Raw genomic sequence first — 21,822 nt, 5'->3', positions numbered from 1 at the left:
TTAACCAAACTTAAGTGATGTGAAAAATCACATTTTTATAAAACTTCCACAGACGGGGTCCACACTGAAATTCCCACATTGATCTTGTTGATATGAGCAATTAGAGACAACCACATCGTTTGTGTTATAGTGTGAACAGGATTCCACATTTGGCAAGTCACAAGAGTGAGCACAGAATAGAGTATTTACGTTCAAGCGTACTTCTTTTGCGCTAGGAAGGAGCCATTTTTTCAGGTCAATAGCACTTTGGGCTAGATGTAGGAAAATCCAATTTTGCGACTCTCAAATTGCGAGTCTGAGCGACTCGCAATTTGAGAGTCGCAAACCCGGATGCTGGATGGTGTCCCTGTCACCATCTGCGAATCGGAAGGGGGTCGCAAAGACCACCCTCATTAATATTAATGAGGTAGGTCGCAATTTGCGACCCCCTTCCGATTAACAGCACTCACTGGGATGGTGGCCTGCTGGAGACAGCAGACCACCATGTCTGTGACTGCTTTTTAATAAAGCAGTTTTTTTTGTATTGCAGCCCATTTTCCTTAAAGGAAAACGAGTTGCAGTACACACGAAAAAATGAAACGCTTTTGTTTAATTTTTTCAGAGCCATTCACATAGGGGAAGGGGTCCCATGGGGACCCCTTCCCTTTTGCAAATGGGTTAGCACCCATTTGAAATGGGTGCTAACTGCGAATTGCTTTGCAACCGCATTCGCGGTCACAAAGCAATTCTACATTGCGATGCGAATCGCAAATAAGTAGGGGAACACCCCTTCCTATTTGGGAGTCGCATTCCCATTTTGTGAGTCGGTAACCAGGTTACCGACTCGCAAATGGGAATGAGCATCACGATGTGCGTTTTGCATGGCGCAAACGGCGAAATTCGCTGTTTGAACCATGCAAAACGCTTGCTTCATCTGCCCCTTTGCGCTGCTGTGTGTACTTCGCCCAAATGGAGCATTAGTTGCTTGGAATAATTCAAGTACCCATCTTTTTATTTATTCTGATGCAAAACCTAATCCACTAAAGATATCCAGACTGGGCTTTGTACCATAACTAACCCCTTCTTGAAGTAGGCCCTAACATGGAGAAATTATTTAATTTCTGCAAATTTCCACATATTGTATGTGTGCTGTACTGTACAGCACATATAGAGTGTGTGGTTGTTTATGGATATGTCTAGGCAGAGGATATTTTACTGGAAAGATATGCTTCCAGTACAAATCCTATGCTTGACATCACAAATGCCTCTGTACCATGGTGCGAAGGTTGTGTGCTACCATAGGGCTTGTGATCAGCAGCCGACCACTTTTAATGATATGGCTCTGTACTTGGTGCTTTCTCCCTTTTGTGCAACTCAGCAAAGCAACTTTGGTTGCTGTCCTGAGTCACATAAAAACATATCTAATCCTTTGTGTCTATGGCTGTCCTGTCCTTACCCCTTGCACGCTCTGGCATCTGGTGACGTTTCTCAGGCTTTTCATCTAATTTCTCCCTTCTTACTTTAACTCACCTTATCTCCCTTAAACATGTCTCTTATCCTCTCTCTCTCTCTATTCCCACTTCTTTATACACTATCATCCTCTCTCTATCTCATCTCTCCCTATTTTAACTATGCCTACTTCACCCCTTCTCAATTTATCTAAAATGACGTACTCAACTGTGTTTACCTCTCTCATGATCTTGCTCTTCTATCTATCTGTGAGAAAACAGGGCTGATTGCAGAGGCCCCTAACTTTTTCCCCCATTTTTCACTTTGTGCTGGTGTTTTCCTGACTCTGATGGTGCCCTGGTTACTGCTAATCGGTCCCAGGGCCTGTGCTCTGTATAAAATGAGTATTCAAATTAGGCTAATTATAATTGGCTATGTCAACAAACCTATATGTCCCTAGTACATGGTAGGAAATGTAGGTTTAGGGACCCCAGCATAGGTCGTGCCCCCAATTGTGCACTGCTGAGGTGCCCAGTGTCATTTTAAAGGCAGGCCTGCCTTTCTGCCCACTTTTAAACTAAAGTGTTATGCAAATTCAACTTTGGAATTATAAGTACTCCCAAAGTCTTAAACAACCTTATTTTTACATATAGGTCACCCCTAAGGTGTGCCCTATGTGCCCCTAGGGTTGGGTGCCATGTAACTAGAAGCAGGGACGTTATAAAAATACTTTGATAAGCCTGGTGACGTAAAATATCCAAGTTCATTCTTCCCTCACTGTAGTGAATGGCCTCCAAAGGCTAAAATGGGGAGACTTCATTTTAATTAACAAAGTCCCCATAAGTGCCAGAAACCTTGAGTTTGGCATCAAATGAATTGTTATAATAAATCCCACAACTTACAATTGTTGGATTTAATATAACTAGTTCAGGTAAAGAGTTTTAAAACTCTACCTGAAAGTTGCCAACTTCAGCTCTGTACTGACCTTCTCTGATTGGCCAGCCTGTGGCAGGTGTGAAGTGACCTGGGCTGAACACAAAGGATATCCCTGGGGGATGGTGAAAGAGGATGGGAGGAGAGTGGCCAAACTGGTCTTTAAAGGGCGGAAAGGACATTTGGAGCAGCTCAGGACCTCGCTCACATCCTACAACCCCAGCCAAATAGGTACCCTCTTGATTAGATTAGGAGAGGGCAGGAGAGGGATGTTTTTTAGGATTTTAGCCACACCAGTGGGTAGGCTCAGCAAGATATAACCTCTAAAAACCACTTTCAGCCATGTTGGATTTTTGAAGAATGTTGCTCCCTGGGATAGAGTTTTGCCACATTTCCTGGGAAATGGTCATCAAAGGGGAAAGTAGGCTGCCTGTGATTGGATAACCAGGGCCCCACTGCTTTTCACCAAGGAGCAAGGATAAATATGGCAGAGCTGCACCCATACCTCAGATCCCTACAAGGAACAAGACAAAGAAGAAGAAGGACTGCCCTGATGGACTCCTGACCTGTACCTGGACACTGCACTCTGAAGGACTGCACCAGCTGCACACTTGGGATTCACCACTAAAATGGCTTTGCCTGTCTTCTACTGCTTCAGGAAGGGACTCCCTGTTTGCTATAGGTACAAAGGAGCTGCCCAGAGTCCCCTGCATTAAGACCTGCCAGCAGAGCCCAGCAGACCAGAGTTCAGTGGCCATTTGAGGATTCTGACCAGGTGCATTCTGGGAATTGTAGGCACAACTCCCAAGGAGCAATCTCAGAGCATCTGGAACCTTGGATCAAGTTGTGGACACTTCAAGGACCCAAAAAGGACCTCTGGAAGAAGATCCGGAATTTTTAAGATGTTTGGAGCAACTCCTTGAGTTGAAGAGGTGCATCACAGTGCCCAGTGTCATTTTAAAGGCAGGCCTGCCTTACTGGCTGCTTTTGAACTAAAGTTATATGCAAATTCGACTTTGGAGTTAAAAGTACTCCCAAAGTCCTAAACTACTTTATTTTTACACATATGTCACCTCTAAGGTGTGCCCTATGTGCCCCTAGGTTTGGGTACCATGTAACTATAAGCAGGGACCTTATAAAAATACTTTTACAAGGCCTGGTGACGTAAAATAGCCAGGTAAGTGCCAGAAACTTTGAGTATGGTATTCAAATAATTGTTATAATAAATCCCACAACTTACAATTGTTGGATTTAATATGACTAGTTCAGGTAAATAATTATAAAACTCTACCTAAAAGTTGCCAACTTCAGCTCTGTAGTGCTCGTCTTTTATTGGTCAGCCTCTGGCAGCCCGGCCAGGCTTCCTTGATGAGGTGTGAAGTGGCCTGGGCTGAACACAACGGATGTGCCTGAGGGAGGCGATCTACCTCCGCAGGAAACAGGATGGGAAAACAGCGGCCACACTGGTCTTTCAGAGGCAGCAGGGAAGGACATTTGGAGCAGCTCAGCAACTCCAAACAATTAGGTGCCCTCTTGATTAGTTTAGGAGAGGCCAGGAGAGGGGTGTGTTTAGGATGTTGAGCCAAACCAGTGGGTATGATCAGACAGATATAACCTCCAAAAATCGCTTTCAGCCATGTTGGATTTTTGAAGAATGTTGCTCACTGGGATTGATTTTTGCCACACTTCCCAGGAAGTGGTCTTCAAAGGGGGAAGGAGCCTGCCTGTGACTGGATAACCAGGGGCCCTCTGCTTTTTACACAGGAGCAAGGATAAATATGGCAGAGCTGCATCCACACCTCAGATCCCTACAAGGAACAAGACAAAGAAGAGGGACTGCCCTGGTAGACCACTGACCTGCACCTGGAAACTGCACTCCGAAGGACTGCACCAGCTGCACACTTGCGCTTCATCACTAAAGGGCCTTTGCCTGTCTTCTACTGCTTCAAGAAGGGATTCACTGTTTGCCTCAGGTTCACAGGAGCTGCCAAGAGTCCCCTGCATCAAGTTCTGCAACCAGAGCCCAGCTGACCAGTGTCTAGTGGCAATTTGAGGATTCTTACCAGGTGCATTCTGGGAATTGCAGTAAACACTCCCAATGAGCAACTCAGAGCTTCTGGAACCTTGGATCAAATTGTGGACACTTTAAAGACCTAAACAGAACCTCTGGAAGAAGATCCACAAGTTTGGACACACTTGAAGCAACTCCATAATTTGAATAGGTACATTGTGGGAGCTGCAGTCCCAGACCCCAAGGTGCTTCTGAACCCTTGGCTGGTGCTGTGGACCACTTTCCTGAATCAAGAAACACTTCTGAATGTAAGTGTGACAGTTTTCCTCGTGGGTGGCCTAAACTCTGGACTTTGACCCTTTAAGCGCTAGTTGCTTCTATTTCCTAGAAAACATTAAGGCCCTCATTATGATATTTGTGGTAAATCCCACTTACCACCATGGTGACGGCCGCCAACAAACCACCACGGTGACGAATATCCATTCGCCATATTATGATACACACAAGCCAATCTGACAGATTATGCCTCATACACAAAATCACCAGCCCAAAGGTCAGTGCTAACGTGATGATTCCAACACCCATACCATTATACCAACAAAACAATGCCCACGACATCATGACCCACGAATCACCATGGCAGACATTCAACGGCAGTAAACCATTGGCAGTACACACCGGCGCACTTAGAATGGACACCCAAATACTAAACTGCACAACATTGTCCAATACCAAAAACACACACCTGACACCCGTACACGCACCTAACCCACACACTCACAGCACTATAAAACACAAACCCACATTACCTACAACCCTTCACGAATACAAATCATTGCCACCAGACTGACACCAAGACCACTGTGGCAACTAGACACACATACCACATGCACCCATAGATCCCTCACGCACACCACTAAGCACACCCAACCACAGTACCCAACACCCACATACTTACACACACCACACAACACCCATGTCCCCACAAAGGCACCACCATTTCACAGAGAAGTAGTGGACGTTGTGGTGGAGGAAATATTCTGGCTAGAGCCAGAGCTGTTTGGAGCACAGGTACAGCAGATCTCCATTGCCAGGAAGATGGAGCTATGGCAGAGAATTGTGGACAGGGTGAACGCCGTGGGACAGCATCCAACAACAAGGGACAACATCAGGAAGAGGTGGAATGACCTATGGGAGAAGGTATGTTCCATAGCAGCAAGGCACAAGCTCACCATACAGAGGACTGGTGGTGGACCTCCACTTCCTACCCCACCGCTCACAGCATGGGAGGAGCAAATCTTGAAAATACTGCATCCTGAGGGACTCACTGGAGTTGCCGGAGGTCTGGACAGTGGTGAGTCAATATTTACTACTATCACCCCCCAGACCTGCTTGCCATCACTCCCCTCACCCTCACTCCCATCATTCCACTCCACCCCACACACTGCACCTACACATATGACGCACAATGCCCAGCCCTGCATGCAATACCAATGCATTATCAGCCCTCCCAGCCCTGCATGGACACACATCACAAAAGCTTGCACAGCATAGGGAAACTAACAATCCCACAATACATCAATATACACAAACCAAGGTGGCAGGGAAACAGCAACAATAGAGGGGAAGCTAGGGATGTACAATATGTCACAGACATGAAGCATAATACAACACTTACATCCCCGCGGGTGCCCCAGCCAATGTCAACGGAGAAGAGGTGCCACGACAAACCAGTCCCCCAACAGAAGATGCCCCCAGTGATGACAGTAACTCTAGACTTCAGGATCTGGATCAACAACCTGGCCCATCAGGGACCACTGGACAGTGGGTCACCCCAGCCCACTCACAGTCCACCACAGAGCCTCCTCCATAAGTAGCCAACACCACAGCACCCCCCCAGCGTGCCCACACTTTTGTCCCCAGGACACGTCAATCAGCAGTGTGCCCACCTGTACAGGGACCCCTGTCCACATCTCATAACAAAGACAATCAGGGACCTGGGGTCAGTGGCAGTGGGCACACCATTCAGGGGACAGAGGCACAGGGCAACAGGGACACCTGAGGGACCACTGTGCACCAGGGGGAGGACAAGCCCAGGGAACCGACTCTCCAGGAGGCACTCACCAAGATCCGGGTGCCTACCAACAATCCCAGGACACAATGGGCCAGATCCTTGACAGCATGCAGGAGAACAAACGGCGGCAGGAGGAACACCATCAGGAGATAAGGGAGGACTTACAGGCTCTCAACACCACCATGATCTCCATAGCAGGGGTGTTGGCAGACATGGCCAACATCATGAGGGAATCAACAGCACACCAGCAGGCCCCTAACACTAGCCAGTCTATTGACCAGCCCACCACCTCTGCTGCAGCTATTGGGCAGGAGGACCCGCCACAGGACCCACCAGCACCCCTTCCCCTGCAGAAGGTGAATCACCCCACAAACGTTCCCTGCGACCCAGACAGAAGCCAAAGACACTTGCCAAGGAAATTAGACTCTCCTGATTTTCCTCCTTGTGTCCCACCCTGTCACCTTGTCCTCTTTGAACTGCCTTTGCTCCCCTTCCTATGGCCCCTTGTCTACTGCACCTGTGCTACAAAGAGACTGGAACAATACCCTGGACTTTCCTCTACCATCACCCCATTCCATTGCACTTTACCCTCAATTTTATAGCACCACAATAAACACCCTTGAACACAACTTGACTGAGTATTTTATGTGTTAAAAATGTGCATTTAGGGGAACAGTCAAATCTGGAGCAAATGATATGGACACTGTGATATCATACAATTAATGACCTGTATCTGTCTGTAGTAATCACATCAGGACACTGTTATCATATCACCAACATCTGTTAAATGACAAGCCATAGTGACAGTGAGTTTAGATGCAAAGGAAGCGAATGCCATCAGGGTCCACTGCTACCACAGGGGCATCTCCAGTCTCCTCCTCCTGCAGAAAAGGCACATGCCATCTGAGGGCCAGGTTCTGCAACATGCAGCATGCCACTACTATCTGGCAGACCTTCCCAGGTGAGTAGCACAGGGATCCACCTGTCAGATGGAGGCACCTGAACCTGGCCTTCAGGAAGCCGAAGGTCCTTTCAATTATTTTTCTGGTTTGCCCATGTTCCTCATTATAACAGTTCTCAGCCCCTGTCCTGGCATTCCTCACAGGGGTCATGAGCCACGAAAGGTTTGGGTATCCAGAGTCACCTGCAAATAGTGAGGGACAAACTTTAGCCTTACACAATCCTATGGGGATCACACCGCAAGGCATACACTGACTCTGGCTCACCTATTTGCCACACCCTGTGCCTCTGTAGTTGGGCCATCACATTTAGGATGCTGCTATTCCTCAGGACAAAGGCATCATGCACCAACCCAGGATACTTGGCAGGGATGTGGGAGATGTACTGGTCAGCCAGGCACACCATTTGCACATTCCGTGATCTCTTCCGATTCCTGAACACCTGTTCATTCTGGCGGGGGGACGAACACAATATGTGTACAGTCAATCACCCCAATAATATTGGGGATATGGCAAATTGCATAGAGTCCTACCTTAACAGTGGCCAAATCATCCATCTGGGGGAAAACAATGTAGCTGCACATGTGTTTCACCAGGGCAGACAGAACCCTTGACAGCACGACTGAGAGCATTGGCTGTGACATTCTTGCTGCCAAGCCCACTGTCACTTGGAAAGAACCAGTTGCCAGGAAATGGAGCACTGACAGGACTTGCACAAGAGGAGGAATCCCAGTGCAATGATGGATGGCTGATATTAGGTCAGATTCCAATTGGGCACACAGCTCTGTGATTGTGGCCCTGTCCAGTCTGTAGGTGAGTATAATGTGCCTGTTCTCCAGCGTAGCCAAGTCCACAAGGGGTCTGTACATGGGGGTTTGTCTCCTCTTCCTATTTATCCACAGTGGTAGGTATCTAGGGACCACAAGAGTGAGCAGGCTGCCACAGTTTGAACAATGGAACCACCACCTCAGTGTACATAGATCATCAATGTAATGGGACAGTTGAAATGGCAATGTTTGTGCTATTTAGGCAATGACGCAGTTATGGTTTATCTGGTCCACCACCATGAAATGTCCTCTATCTTGGGACAGGTGGAAGTGAAGTAACTCTGCCGACGTTAGGCATCATGGTGGAAGGCAGTCTTCACCGCCGTACAATTCTGCATTGGCTAATATGGGGCTCTATGGAGTACAGTGGCCAATGGGGATAAGCGCTGGTGGTGACAGTATACACCACCGCGGATGTGACCGCCATTTTCTATTCAAATCCTCACTTGGTGTCTGACTTTCCACAGGATGACACCTACACTGCGTATACTGCTGTGAGCTATGTCTGGAACCTACCATGGCCTGTGTGACGGGCAAAGGGCCCCTGCCTTCACTTTGGAGGAGTTGGAGCGACTGGTGGATGAGGTCCTACCCTAGTACGGACTGCTGTATGGGCCTCCAGACCATCAGGTGAATACACCATGGGCATGAGGCATGTGGGAATAATGCATGGGGATGTGTGAGCAAGCATTGCGTAATCGGGGGGATGTCTGGTGGTAGTGTACATGGTGGGCACCAGATGATGTGTGTGCCAATGGTGATGGAAACAGGGTTGGTGGCCATGTGTGTGACAGGCTGGGTTGTATGTATAATGGTGTCCTCCTGTCTGCATTCCCTCTGCAGGTCAGTGTCCATCAAAAGAAGGGATTGTGGGGGGTCTACAGCAGGGCACCGAAGACCGCGGATGCCCAGCTGAGGATGGCCTCACAACAAGGAAGGGGTGCCTGTCGGAACCTGACCCCTCTGATGGCCTGCATACTGGCAGTGGCCTACCCAGAGCTAGATGGGCACTTGAAGGCATCACATCAGCCACAAGGGGGTTAGTACAGTGGGCATTACTACAATAATTGGTAGGTGGCATGGAATCCGGGTGCTGCGTATGAGTTAGTGGGTGCCCTTTAATGCCAGACCAGACATTGCAGCGTGATCCAGCTCAAAGGTAATTGGTGTATGGCAAATGGAGGAACCTAGCTTGTTTGCATTCCATGTCAGTCAGGGCTTTGTGGGTCCCAGGAGGGGTGCAGTTGGCGGTGTTTGGCCCAGGAGGGTGGGAATCTCCTTCGTCCCAGGCACCTCAGGCCCTGCCCCAGTGAGCCCAGCTGCCCTGAGTGAGGAGGCTATTTTTCCTCCTGAGATCCATCTCTGTAGGGCAGTCAACCATTGTGAATGCCATCCAGGGGCTGGCATTCCAAATGCAGCAATCCAATACATTCCTGGAGGGCATCCACTGTGGACTAGCAGCCCAACAGAGATCAATTCAGGCCCTGACTTCCTCTCTGATGGCAGCCATTGTCCCTGTTCCTACCGTCCCCCCTCTAACTACCACTTCCCTGTCCCAGTCTCCTCAACTCCAACCCATTCCATGCACACATACTGACGAACATGCACATAAGACAACACACAAGAGTGGCACAGTCAGACACAGGCACCACACTTCAGCCCACAAGTACTCACACAAACACCAGACAGTTGCAGACACAACCACATCCACTGCCTCCACTGTCTCCCCCTCCTCCTCCTGCTCCACCTTCCCCACAGTCACGTCCACACTCACACGTGCATGCACTGCTTCAAAATCCACCACCAGCATCACCACACCAAGCAGCACACACACCTCACTTCCAGACACCTCTACAACATCCATACACATGTCCCCTGTGTCCTCTCCCACCCTGTCTGTCCTCCCCCTCCTAAAGGACACAAACACAGGCACACAGACACCCAACAGTCATCCACCTCACATCAGCACACTCCCAATACACAAACACCCAAGCCAAGCAGACGTACTCCTCCATCAACCACTCCTTCAACCTCCACTCCCATCCCTCCTCCCTCATGCCCCCACCGTCGCTAAAAAACTTTTCCTTGCCCAACTTGACCTCTTCCCTCCCCTTTCACACCCATTCTGCCCGTAAGAGCAGGGTCCCAACGACCCAGCCCAGCCCCTCAGTCACGGGGACAGTAGAGGCACCTCCTAGTCATGGAGGTAAGACAGTGAAGGATCCCACTCCAGCAGCCAGGAAGGGGAAGGATACCACTCCACCAGGCAGGAAGGATCCCACTCCAACAGCCAGGACAGGGAAGAAGCCCTCACCTCCTACCATGAAAGTGAAGAAGCCTTTACCTCCTGCTGCCACACAGCGGAGGCTGACCGGGAGCCACCTTCCACAGCTGAGACACAGCAGCCCTCACCTCCAGCAGAGGCTTCCTAGGAGGCACCTTCCACAACTGAGACGCAGCAGCCCTCACCTCCAGCAGAGGCTTCCCAGGAGGCACCTTCCACAACTGAGACATAGCAGCCCTCACCTTCAGCAGAGGACGGCAGGGTACTACCACCACCACCATCAGTGGACCTGGAGCCCTTACCACCAACTGAGACGGTGGAGCCCTCACCTCCAGCAGCGGACATGTAGGCCACCCTCCAGGGACTTCTGTGCAAGGAGCCCCCTCCAGAAGCAATGGGCAAGTTCTCCACTTCAGATACTGTGAGCTTGCACTCCCCAGCAAAGGAAAATAGGCATTAAGTCCCCTCCAGAACCATTGGGCATATTCCCCACTTCAGAGACTGTGGCCGTGCACTCCCCACCAGGGACAATCGGGCATGGTGCCCCCTTCAGAACCAGTGGGCAAGTTCCCGACTTTGGCTGAGGTGCTCCCACCCTTCTTCCCCCTGAGATGCCTGCCCACATCAATAATGATGCCCCTGCACAGTTCTGTGAAGATGTCGTCAGGAAACGAGTTGGGCCTTGGACTGTGCCCTGTGGCCATGTGAGCCCTCAGTACCTTGGACTGGGCATTGGCCCCTTTTGGGCAATTGTACATATCTCTTTGTTAACCAGTTGGTTTATTTGGTGGCTGTTCCCATTCAATACATTCCCTGTGCTGTCTTATTGTTGTCCTTGCATTATTATTCCATGTGTCATATGCCATTATTTTTCATCTACAGCTGGTTGTTTGTATGGTGTGTGGCTGGTGTGTGTTGTGCGTGTATGTCACTCTCCTTTACCTCCCTCCCTCCTTTGTGTGCTAGGTGGCTGCACTCCCCATCGTCGTCTTAGTCGGTGTTCCAGGTAGAGCATGGTGTAGAAGAGCATTGGGAAGACTTGCAGTTCCAGTTCCATGGCGCCATTGTTCTTCTCTGTGTCTCTGATGGTGAGTCTTTGATCTTCTGTGCAGTGTTACTGGCAGGCTTTTGATGGCGTTGGTTCTGCCCCAGAAATCGTGGCCGATTGCAAAGTCATGATACGGTGAGTAGTATCTTGTCTTCTGTCTGGCTGTTGATGGCTACCATCATGGTCAGTGGTGTTAACGCCCTGGTGGATGGTGTGGTACATTGGCTGTCTATGGGAGTTCTCACCGCCATGGTCATAATTTGGCGGTAATTACCGCCAGCCTGTTGGTGGTATTTCCACCACTTTGTCACTCACGCCAATGTCATAATGACCACCTAAGTCTTTAAAAATTCATATCTCTGGTTCTCCTTATCCAACTGTAATAATTTCGGTGTCATTTTAAAGATAATGAGTAATCTATTGTTATATATTGGTGCTGGATTTGTATTATGTTTTGTGTTTTACATATTTACTGTTTTGTAATTTTTAAATGCTTTACACACTTGTGTCCTAAGTTAAGCCTTGTCACTCGTTGCCAAGCTACCAAGAGTTGATCTGGGTTTAATTTATTGAGACCTGGCTGGACCTAAGTGGAGGATAGTGGCATGTTGCTAAGTGTAGCTACTTACTTGCCCTTACCAATAATCCACTTTCCAACACTATCACTCTCCGTGTCTATATTTATTACTCTTGCAGCCACTCTCTACCTCAAATCTCTCTACCTCAACCCTTTCTTTCTACCTCACTGCACGTTTTCTGATGGACCTCCTTGAATCTCTCCTACATCTACTTCATTTCTCAGACAACCTCCTTTCTATCTTCACCTTGCCTATCTCGCTCCATTTCTCTACTACCTTACCTTTCTCTATCTCTGTCAGCTCTTTCTCTAGTCACCACTCTGCCTCTCTTCTCCATCCCATTGCTCTCTCTACCTCACTTCTCCCTCATTGCCTCATTTCTCAGTACCTCATTCCTCCCTCTTTCACTACCTAACCCCTCACTTCACCTCTCTATTAGTTCGCTATCCCACCTCTCCACATCTTCTTTTTATCATTCTACCTCTGTTCCCTTTCCTTCACCTATCTAAATATCATACTCCTTTCTGAATACCTCTATTTCTCTACCTCCTTTTCTCCATTATTGCTGCTTTGTCTCTCCCTCTCTCTCTCACACAAAAACACATACCCATTCCGGACCTTGTTGAGCCCTTGCTGAGGTGGGACTACGTCCCCCAGCATCACTCTTGGCCACAGCTGGAAGTGGGGCCACTGCACAATCAACACCACAATAGCGCTCTAAAGTGCTTTTCAACTCCTGCAGTGTGGAACACCATTCTGGACCTTGTTGAGTCCTTGCTGGGGTTGGTCTACATCCCCCAGCATCTCTCTTGGCCATAGCTGGAGGTAGAAACACTCTTCAATCAATGCCTCAGTAGCTCTTAAAAGTGCTTTTCTACTCCTGCAGCACAGGTCGCACATAGGCATGCACCTGGGCAAAGTCTGGGCCAAGACTCGCCCATATTAGCCTACCTTAGCCAGGTATAGGCAGGGAAGGGCTACCTCCCTAATGCATGGCTTTTGCTGATTGTATTTTTGGACACAGGTGCTGGTGGTCCCGGTGGAACCATTAAATCCTGTACGACTTAGTGACACCGGGAAGTACTGTCAGTTGATATTCAAATTCTAGAAGCAGGAAAGACTATGGCCCTCATTACAAACCTGGTGGTCAGTGTTAAAGCGGCGGTAACACCGCCAACAAGCTGGCGGAAAACATAATGGAATTACGAACGTGGCGGAAACCGCCAACATAGACAGCAACTTTAACAGTCCGACCGCCACGGCAGTACAAACAAAAAGCGCGACGGTCACCGCCAACTGACAGGAGGAAGACAATGTACCGCCCACACTATTATGAGATGCCAATCAGCCACCTTTTCCGGGGCGGAACCAACGCGAACCAAAACACGGCAGAAACAGGACTTAGAAGGGAAAACACTCACCTCTCCACACCCCACGAGGAACCAGGATGCCATGGAGCCAGAACTCCAAATACTCCCTGCGATGGTATTCCTGCTCCTCTATCAGGAGCACCAAAGACGGTGGCGACGACCACGGTGAGTACTGCACCTACAACACAGGGGAGGGGGGAGGGAAAAGAGAGTGACACTCACTCGCAACATGCAATACCCCCACGCCCACCCTCACCCACAACAACATACACACAAATACATGCTGCAACATTACATTTAAACACCCCCACCCCCCCCGGAAGAACGCAAGGACAAAAGGAAATGAGTCGAACGATTGTAATCATGATAAAACCAGTAGTCAAAACTCGAAATACAGTATATGCAATTATGTACACCAACTACACAAGTCCGGATAGTGCACCAATTATTGTCCGTGGACCACTGGGCCCAAAATGCATGGGCGAGGCCCACACTCGATACAAGACTTCAAACGGAGAGAACACTGCAGGGGCATCCGATCGAAATGAAACAGGCACCTCATGAGGAAGGGAAGGGGGGGCACCTCAGCCGGATGAGTGCACAACGCAACTGCTCCACGAGGGGGCTCCATGCCCACTGCTGTATCCTGGGGAGTGCAAAGCCACAGTCTCTCAAGTCTTTTCAGTGGGTTGTTTTCCCACTGCTCTATCCTGGGGAGTGCAAAGCCACAGTCGTTCAAGTCTTTCCAGTGGGTGGTTTGCCCACTGCTCTATCCTGGGGAGTGCAAAGCCACAGTCTCTCAAGTCTTTCCAGTGGGTGGTTTGCCCACTGCTCTATCCTGCGGAGTGCAAAGCCACAGTCTCTCAAGTCTTTCCAGTGGGTGGTTTGCCCACTGCTCTATCCTGGGGAGTGCAAAGCCACAGTCTCTCACGTCTTTCCAGTGGGTGGTTTGCCCACTGCTCTATCCTGGGGAGTGCAAAGCCACAGTCTCTCACGTCTTTTCAGTGGGTGGTTTGCCCACTGCTCTATTATCCTGTGGAGTGTCAAGCCACAGTCTTGCAGGTGTATGCCTTTCTTCACTGGTTCTGGAGGGGGCTTTGTGCCCAGAGTGCTTCATCCTGCCAAGGACTGAGGTAGTGGATGACTTTCTCCACTTTTTCTGGAGGGTGCTTTGTGCCCAGAGTGCTTAATTCTGCCAAGGACTGGGGTAGTGGATGTGATACTCCACTGGTTCTGGAGGGGGCTTTGTGCCCAGAGTGCTTCATCCTGCCAAGGACTGGGGTAGTGGATGTGATACTCCACTGAAGGTGGTACAACATGCAAGCTCACCAGGCTCCTGGAACTGACCACCAGGCTCGGACGACTGACCACTGGGGATGGCAGCCATGTGTGCAGTGGTGCCACTGGCTCAGAATGTCGCGTGTCCGCTGGTGGTGCTTGCGGCGATGTCAGTAGCGGCGGGCTCTGTGGCATCGGTGCTGGCAGAGGACTCTGTGGCAGTGGTGCTGGCGGCAGAGTCTGTGGCAGCGGTTCTGGCGGCGGACTCTGTGGTAGCGGTGCTAGCGGCAGACTCTGTGGCATCTGTGCTTGTGGCTGGCTCTGTGGCGCCGGTGCTGGTGGTGGGCACAGTGACAGTAGTGCTGGTGGCAGGCTCTGTGGTGCCAGTGCTGGTGGCAGGATCAGTGACTGCGGGGCTGGTGGTGGTGCATGTGGCGGTGCAGGTGATGGTGCTGGTGGTGGTCTTGTCCGCCGTACAGGTTGGCATCAACGTGGACCTGCCCTTGATTTTCTGGCCCTTCACCACCTTGGATGTCTTGCCACTATCCCCTTTTGTTTTGCCTGAGCCCTTGGTGGCAGGTGTTTTCGCCTTCTCTCTCCGGGATGTGGGCAACTTTTTTACTTTCACAGGTGGCGGAATGTGCCTGCCCTCGCTCCGTGGCACACTCGCAGCCCTGATGCTTGGCGCACTCCAAAAGCCCGCAGTTGCTGGCACCACTGTGCCTGGTGATGTGTTGGCTGAGGTGCTGGGTTGGGACCTTGAAAGCCTGGCCCTAGGGGACGGACGGGGGGGAGGTGTGGGGAAGAGGTCAATATTAGCTAGGAAAAGATTTTTCAACACACTGGGATGGGTAGATGGAGCGGGTTTGGGAGTGGAGGAAGAGTGGTTGTAGGAGGTGTACGTTTGCTGAATTTGGGTGAAGGTGAATGGGCTGGAGGCTGTTGTGAGGTGGATGGCTGTTGGGTGGGTGTGTGGCTGCGTTTGTGTACTTTGGGATGAGGGCTCACAGACACAGTGGTAGAGGACACAGGGGATGAGTGAATGGTAATGGGGTGGTGAGTGCACGTGAGCGGTGTGTGATCATAGGGCGTGCTGGTGATGGAGGTAGTGGCTGAAGATGTATTGTATGCAGGTGTGAGTGGAGACGAGACAGGGAGGGAGGAGGGAGACGTGGAGGAGGGGGACACAGTGGAGGCAGTGGATGTTGGTATGTGTGCATGGGTATGATGTTTGTGTAAGTGCCTGTAGGATGTGTGGTGCTTATGTTTGCCAGAGCCACCCTTGTGTGTTGAGGTGTGTGCATGCTGGTCTGATGGTGTGCTTGGGATAGGCTGAGGTACAGGGGATTGGGTCTTGGTGGAGGAAGTTGGAGGGGGGAGGCTGGACACAGGGACAATGGCTGCCATCAGTGCAGAGGCCAGAGCCTGAAATGTTCTCTGTTGGGATGCCTGCCCAGAATGAATGCCCTCCAGGTATGCATTTGTTTGTTGCAAATGCCTCTTGATACCCTGGATAGCATTCACAATGGTAGATTGCCCAACAGTGAGGGATGTCAGGAGGTCAATAGCCTCCTCACTGAGGGCAGCAGGGCTGACTGGGGCAGGGCGTGAGGTGCCTGGGGTGAACAAGATGCCCACCCTTCTGGGTGAGCGGCCACGGGACACACGCTGAGGGGCTGCTGGGATGACGGTGCTGGTAGGGGGGTGGCGGCTGTACCTGTTGATGCGGGAGCACAGAGGGGCCCGCCATCGCAAGGGAGCTCCCATCAGAGGAGGAGTCGCTGTTGCTGATGTCACTCTTGTCCCCGCCGTGGAGCTCCCCTCACCCTCCGTCCCACTGGTGGCTTCAGACTCCGTTGTCTCGCCCTCCAGGGCCAAGTGGGATGCAGCTCCCTCCTCCTCCGGTGCCACTGCTCCTCCCCCTGCTGATGCTATTGCAGATAAGAACAGGGAGACAATAAAAAGGGGGGGGGAGACAGAAGAAAGACATGTTCAGTGCATGCAATAACACTACCGTTGGCGGACACTACAGACACAGCAGCCCTCTGCACTATGCCATGCACTTATAGTTCCTAGATTAATCACATGCCCATGGGGTACAAGGCCTATGCCCGATTGCTGCACACATGAAAGTCACAGGAGCCTGACTAGGTGTAGATGGCTCTTACCACTGTGGGGTTGGAGTGCCACATAGCCTGCCTCACAAAGGGTCCTTTCCTACAAAGCTCGCCCTGGTGTAGGGTAACCCACTGCCCACCTCCCCCCACCCAGGCACCTTGCAATGCGCGCAGAGTCAAATGGATGTGACAGTACTCACCCCCTTGTGGCTGCTGTGATGCCCTCAAGCGCCCATCCAGCTCTGGATATGTCACCGCCGGGATCCGGAACATCAGGGGGGGTCATGGTGTGACGGGCACCCCTCCCACGCTGGGAGGCCATCCCCAGCTGGGCCTCCGCCGTCTTCTTGCTCCAGCGGCAAATGTCCTCCCATCTTTTCCGGCAGTGGGTGCTCCGTCTATGGTGGACCCCCAGAGTCTGGGCGTCCTTGGCGATGGCACGCCAAATATCCTTTTTCTGGTGGGCGCTGACCTAGAGGAATAGTACAGGGGAAAAGGAAAATCTTTACCCGTCCGGACCGTCATACTCATTGGCCCACGTTCCCACCCTTGCCCTGACGCACATGCACTCACCATCCGCACATGCAGGCCTGACTCCCCCCATGTATCTTCCATCCCCACCACTCCAAACAGGCATTGCCCATGCAGCATGCACACAGTGTACTCACCTGTTTGTCTGGAGGACCGTAGAGTTGTGTGTACTGGGGGAGGACCCCATCCACTAACTTCTCCAACTCCTCCGAAGTGAAGGCAGGGGCCCTTTCCCCAGACACATGAGCCATCGTCGCTTCCAGACTGAGGTCACAGCAGCATTTGCAGTGTAGGTCCTCTCCTGTCGAAGGTCAGGTATCAAGTGAGTGAACAGACAGAAAATGGCAGTCATGTCCGTGGCGGTGCGTACCATCACCGCAGGCGTACATCGTCATTGGCTCCTGGGACCTATTGGGTCCAATGTTAACCAATGCAGGATTGTGCCGCAGTCTCCGACCGCCTACAGCGACGGTGTAGAACACCAGCGCAGTTACCTCATATCCCCTTGTCCCACGTTACAGGTCAGGCAGCTGCCATTTCAGGGGGCCACGTGGCATTAATAATTACTGCGTCACACCTATATAGGCCTTGCATACACACAGTAACAGGCACATTGCGGATTTACAAATGTTTGCTAATGACATTTAGCAATACCTCAGTGTTGGCTGACTCTCTGCTCGCTGTTCTCGTCCATAGGGCACGTCCGCTGGGGCAGGTGAGGAGATGGCGGCATCCTCCGGTGTGCAGACTGCTGGTGGACCTGTTGACAATGGAAGACACGTAATAGTCACCTACAGACTTGATCGTGCAACTTTCCATGAACTGTGTGCCCAGTTGGAGCCAGACCTGATGTCAGCAATCTGCCATCCCACAGAGATCCCCCACTCTAGTGCAGGTCCTGTCAGTACTCCATTTCCTGGCAAGTGGGTCTTTTCAAACTACAGTGGCCATTGCATCAGGGATGTCCCAGCCAATGTTCTCAAACATGTTGTCCAGAGTGTTGTCTGCCCTGCTGAAACACATGCGCAGCTACATCGTTTTCCTTCAGGTGGAGGATTTGCCTACAGTGAAAGGTGACGTCTATGCCCTGGGTGATATCCCCAACATCATAGGTGCCATTGATGGGACACATGTGGTCTTGGTACCCCCCTGCAGGAGTGAACAGGTGTACAGAAACCAGAAGAGCTACCATTCAATGAATGTGCAGATGGTGTGTTTGGCCGACCAGTACATCTCCCATGTGAATGCCAAGTTTCCTGGCTCAGTGCATGATGCATGCATTCTGAGGAATAGCAGCATCGTTTATGTGATGGGGCAACTCCAGAGGCACCGTGTGTGGCTAATAGGTGAGGGCAAGGACCCTATACCCTGTGAATAGTTGTCTGAGGTTGTCCCTAAGGGTTAGTGTGTGTCTAACAGTTGTCCCTTGACATTTGCAGGTGACTCTGGGTACCCCAACCTGTCATGGCTACTGACCCCAGTGAAAAATCCCAGGACAAGGGCAGGGGAACGCTACAATGAGGCACATGGGCAAACTAGGAGAGTGATTGAAAGGACCTTCGGCTTCCTGAAGGCCAGGTTCTGGTGCCTCCATATGACAGGTGGTTCTCTCTACTACTCACCAAAGAAGGTGTGCCAGATCATCATGGCCTGCTGTATGCTGCACAACCTGGTTTTGCAACAACAGGTGCCTTTTCTGCTGGAGGATGGTCCAGAAGGATGTCTTGTGGCAGCTGTGGAGCCTGTGGACAGTGAAGAAGAGGAGGCAGAAGAAGAGGATATTGACAACAGAAACAACGTTATCCAGCAATACTTCCAGTAAGACACAGGTAAGAAGATGTCACTGCCTCACACATTTCATACAATTGTTAGACCTATCATATGTCTGTCACTTTCACCCAGTGTATGGACCCTGACTTGTCACTTTGCCTTTCATTTCACATATGTGGGTCCCACTGTGTGACCTCTGCTATAATACCTCATGGACTAGAGCTGTGTTACATTGGTATGTTGACATTACAATCGACATTGCTATTTTCCATAGTTATTGCTAATATACATTTGTGAAAGCACAGACTGACTCCAGATTGTTTTGTGATTCAAGGGTGTTTATTTCAGTGCAAATTAGTGGAGGGGTTTGTAAAATGGGCAGGGGTGATAGTGGAGGATTGTTCAAGGCAGAGTCCAGTCTATTTGTTTCACAGGTGCATTGTTCAAAGGGGCATGGGAAGTGGAGCTAAGGCAGTTGATGGATGGACAGGGTGACGAAGTGGGACAGAAGGATGACATTCAGGGGGGTCTCATTTCCTGGCGGGGGTCTTTACATTGTTCACTATCTTTGTCCTGGATCGCAGCAACCGTTTGCGGGGTGGTTCCCCATCTGCAGGGGGTGGGGTGCTGGTTTTGTGGTCCTGTGGTGGTGCCTCCTGTCCTCTAGCGCCGGCGGAGGTGGTGGGCTGTTCATCATCCAGGCTAGTGTCAGGGGCCCCTTGTTGCGCCACAGTGTCCCTCCTGGTGCTGACAAGGTCCTTCAGCACCCCTACAATGGTTACCAGGGTGGTGTTGATGGACTTGAGTTCCTCCCTGATCCCCAGATACTGTTCCTCCTGCAGCCGCTGGGTCTCCTGAAACTTGGCCAGTACCGTTGCCATCCTCTCCTGGGAATGATGGTACGCTCCCATGATGTTGGATAAGTCCTCGTGGAGAGTGGGTTCCCTGGGCCTGTCCTTCCCCTGTCACACAGCAGTCCTCCCAGTTCCCCTGTTTTCCTGTTCCTCTGTCTCCTGAACCGTGCCCACTTCCACTGCCCCCAGGTCCCTGATTTTCTTGGGGTGGTGGGTTTGCCTGGGTTCCCTGTAGTGGTGGACACACTGCTGCTTGACGTGTCCTGGGGACAGAGGGATGGGCCTGCTGGGTGGGTGCTGTGCTGGTGTTTCCTGGGGGGGGAGGCTCTGTGGAGGCTTGTGCCAGTGTCAGGGGAACCGACTGTCCCGAGGTCCCATATGGGCCGGGCTGGTCATCTTGATCCAGTTGTACAGAGCTGCTGTCATCACTGTGGGCCTCTTCTGTGGGGGGAGTGGACATGTCTGGAACCTCCTGTCTTGTGACATTGGGTGGGGGTCCTGCAGTGGTGTAAAGGCATGATTATTGCATCTGTGTGTGCCATCATGTGCAATGGGTGGGTGACCCTGTACTCCAGTGCTTGCATTCTTGTCTAGGACCTTGCATGATACTTAGTTTGGGGTCTGTGTTGGTATCTGTAGTGGACATGCTTTGGTGATGGGTGTCCATGCTTTGGTGTTGCATGCAGGGCTTGGTGTTGGGATTGGTGGTTTGTGATAGTGGGACATATGTGAGGTGTTGGAGTGATGGGGGTGGGGGTATGTGATAGCATGCAGGTAGGGTGGGGGATGTAATAGTTAGGATTTGACTTACTAGAGTCCATTCCTCCTGCGAGGCCCTCAGGATGCAGTATAGCCAAGACCTGCTCCTCCCATGTTGTTAGTTGTGGGGCAGGAGGTGGGGGTCTGCCGCCAGTCCTCTGAACTGCAATCTGGTGTCTTGAGACCACAGAACGCACCTTCCCCTGTAGGTCGTTCCACCTCTTCCTGATGTAATCCCGTGTTCTTGGATGCTGTCCCACTGCGTTGACCCTGTCTACGATTCTTCGCCATAGCTCCATCTTCCTAGCAATGGAGGTGTGCTGCACCTGTGATCTGAATACCTGTGGCTCTACCTGAAAGATTTCCTCCACCATGACCCTGAGCTCCTCCTCAGAGAACCTGGGGTGTCGTTGAGGTGCCATGATGAGGTGTGGGTGATGGGTGAGGTGGTGTGTGTTGTGATGTGTGAGGGGATGTGTTTGTGTCTGTTGTCTGAGGTGCGTGGATGTTGTGTGAGTGATGGTGTTGTGTGCCTGTGAATGCTAGTATTGTTTCTGGTGGTGTCTCTCTCCGTGCTTCGTTATCAATTTTGGTTGTAGGGGTTTGTGGGTGATGTGGGTGTGTGTTTTATATTGGATTGGGTGTGTTGGAGTGGTGTGTGTATGTGTATCAGGTGTGTGTATTTTGAATTGTCCGATGTGGCTGTGTTTTGTAAGAGTGTGTGTATTTTCAGCGCGGCGGTGTGTTCTGCCAATGGAATACCGTGGTTGAAAGACCGCCGCGTGGAGTCGTGGGTCATGATAGTGTGGGCATATTCCTGTTGGCGTGACGGTGGAGGTTTTGTTATCGCCAGTTTATCACTGACCTTTGGTGTGGTGGACTTGTGTGGGTGTCTAGATTTTGGCAGATTCCGGCCTGTGGGTCGTAATAGCTGTAGCGGATTTTCGCGGCCGCAACGATGTGTTGGCGGTCTTCTGCACGGCGGTAAGCGGGATTTACTG

This window comes from Pleurodeles waltl, chromosome 4_2, assembly GCF_031143425.1.
Source record: "Pleurodeles waltl isolate 20211129_DDA chromosome 4_2, aPleWal1.hap1.20221129, whole genome shotgun sequence".
NCBI lineage: Eukaryota > Metazoa > Chordata > Amphibia > Caudata > Salamandridae > Pleurodeles > Pleurodeles waltl.
The sequence above is the reverse complement of the archived record's forward strand: the minus strand, read 5'-3'. Positions refer to the sequence as shown.